Raw genomic sequence first — 3,118 nt, forward strand, 5'->3', positions numbered from 1 at the left:
AGGTTACTGGGATTACAGGTGTGCACCACCGCATCCAGCTCCATAATGTTTTCCATAGTGGCTGCACTAGTTCACATTCCTACCAGCAGGACGTGATTGGAACTAGCAGTTCCAGTTCTCCAGGTTCTCACCCACGTTATACTCTACTTTGTTTGGACAGTGGTATCCTCATGGGTGTGGGGTGCTTTTGTGGATATGACTTACATTTGAGAATCGCTTTACATGGTTGTTGGTCGGTGGTACATTTTCTATGGGAATATCTCTTCAGGTCCTCTATCCATTTTCTAATTAGATTACATTTTTGGTTTAAGGTGTCTGAATTCTTTATATAAACTGGATATTAACCCTGATCGGATTAATGATTTGCACTGATTTTATCTCATCCCATTCACTCTATTATTTCCTTTGCTGCACTGAATTTTTGAGAATGAGGCAGCCTCATGTTTTAGTCAGCTTTTTCATTGCTGTGACTAAAGGATCTGACCAGAACAATTTTATTTTATTTTTTTAGTTTTTGTTTTCAGCGGACACAACATCTTTGTTTGTACGTGGTGCTGAGGATCGAACCCGGGCCGCATGCATGCCAGGCGAGTGCAATACCGCTTGAGCCACATCCCCAGCCCCCCATTTAAGTTAATTTTTAAAGTTATTTTTTGCATTTAGGGGATGGGAAGGGTCTAACTTCATCACTCTGAATGTGAATATCCAGCCTCACCACAGGGTTTGTTGAAGAGGCTTTCCTTTCCCCTCTGGGTGGTTTCCCAGCATTGTGAAGGTCGGGAAGGTCATTCAACCATAAACAGGGACATTTACTTCTGGAATCTCTATTCTGTTCCTTTGGTTTCTGGGTCTGTCCTTATGCCAACCCAATCACACCGTCTTGAGCTCTCAATATGTTCTGAAGTCAGGAAGTGCGAGGGCTCCAGCTTTGTTCTTTTTTAAGATTATTTTGGGAATTTAGCGGGGTGGGGACTCCCTTCAGATTCCATATGAATTTTGAGATGTTTTTTTGTTTTCCTACTTTTGCAAAAAAAAATACCATTGGAATTTTGATAAGGATTTCATTAGATATGTAGATTACTTTGGGAAGTCTTGATATTTTAACAATATTAAGTTTTCTGATTCATGAGCACAGACGAGGCTTTCCGTTTATGTCTTCAATTTCTTTCCGCAGAGTTTTATAGTTTTCTGGGTATAGACCTTTCCTCTCTGTGTTAGTCAGTTTTTCACTGCGGTGACTAAGGGACCCAACAAGAAAGAACTTAGAGCCGGGCATGGTGGCACACGCCTGTAATCCCAGCGGCTCGGGAGGCTGAGACAGGAGGATCACAAGTTCAAAGCCAGCCTCAGCAATGGCGAGGCACTAAGCAAGCAAGTCAGTGGGACCCTGTCTTTAAATAAAATGCAAAATAGGGCTGGAGATGTGGCTCAGTGGTTCAGGTTTGTGGGGCTCAGTTCACGGTTGGCTGCTTCCATCACTGTGAGCTCTAGGTGAGGTCCAGCGTCATGGCGGAAGGCCATGGCAGAGGGAAACTGCTCAGCTTCTAGCAGCCAGGGAGCAGAGAAGTGGAGGTGCAGGGAGATGCCCCCCTCCAGGGCATGCCCAGTGACCCACCTCCTTCACCGTGCCCACCTGCCTACGGTTACCACTCAGTGCGTTCAAGCTAGGACGGACTGATTAGTCACAGTTCTTATGACCTGATCATTTTCCCTCTGACTATTTCTGATTAACACGGGGAATTTTGGGGGACACCTCATATCCAAACCATAACTTCTGCTGCTGGTCCCCAAAGCTCATGCTCATCCCTCAGTGTAAAATGAAGTTGGTCATCTGCAAAGTCTCAAGAGTTCCAGCACTGCCCCGGAGTCCAAGTCCAAAGTCCCACAGGAGACTTAAAAACGCGGAGCTGTGAGTCCCTGAGACCAATACAGAATGCAGAGGGTAAACACCTCCTTCCAAAGAGTAGAAATAGAGGCACAGACAGAAGGGATGGGACCACGGCCAGACCTAAACACAGCTGGGCAGACATTTCCTGTAGAGCCACATCCAGCGGCTGTGGCACATGGTGGCAGGAAGTGATCTCCAGAGGGCTCCAGCAGTCCTGCCCTCTGGCCTTGCTGGAGCGGGACCCCTTGCCTCTCTCCGCCTGGTGCTCTCTGCAGCCAGCAGTTCTCTTCAGGGCATCTCTTCATTCCTGGGGTCTTCACCCAGCTTTAGCTTCGCCTTCTCAGACTCACACGTTGCCTCCCAGGGGACGACCGCGAGGCTCTGACCCTGCTGCACTTTGCCTGGCCCCAGGCCTTCCTCTGAAGTGTCAGTAGAAGCCTCCAAGACCACCTAACCTCAGCACCCTGAAGAACCTACCCACAGCTCAAGCAGGAGACAGGCCTCCCAGGACCTCAGCTATGATGGCCTCTGAGTTCCTGGCAGGTGAGCCCAACGGACAAAGTCCTGGGAAACAACTCTGGACACCCCTGTGCAAACAGGGCACCTTCATGGTTTTTCGTTTCTTTTTGGTACAGGGTTGTACTCAGGGATGCTTAACCACTGAATCACATCCCCAGCCCTTTTTATTTTGAGACAGGGTCTTGCTCAGTTGCTTAGGGCCTCACTAAGTTGCTGAGGTTGACTTTGAACTTGCGTTCCTCCTGCCTCAGCCTCCCAAGACGCTGGGATTACAGGTGCGTGCCACCATGCCTGTCCTGAGTCTTATTTTTTAATTGTTCCTTTGTGTTGTTACATTAAGCCCTTCTTTACCACGTTGGATGCCTTAAACACTACCTGGAATAATAGTGCCACTCTTGCTTTCTTCTTAAATTTTAATTTGCCTGGTATCTCTCTGTTCATTCCTTTATCTTCAGCTGCTATTTCTCTTCTTTTTATAGATGTTTCTTATTAAACAACAAGGAAGAATTTGTTCTGTTCGCATTTAGTGTGGTACACTCGATTTTCCCCTTTCATCCTGTGCCATGTTCATTATGTATTGCAACTTACTTCCTCTCTGCTTTTCCTTTCTGGAGGGGTGTTCACAGTGGAGGTCGCCGAGGCAGAGGTTCTGGGTGGTGTCCTGTGTCCAGGTGTGGGCAGTGCGTGTGGAACCTCGTGCCAGAGGAAACT

The sequence above is a fragment of the Marmota marmota genome, unplaced genomic scaffold (assembly GCF_001458135.2).
Source record: "Marmota marmota marmota unplaced genomic scaffold, marMar, whole genome shotgun sequence".
Lineage (NCBI taxonomy): Eukaryota > Metazoa > Chordata > Mammalia > Rodentia > Sciuridae > Marmota > Marmota marmota.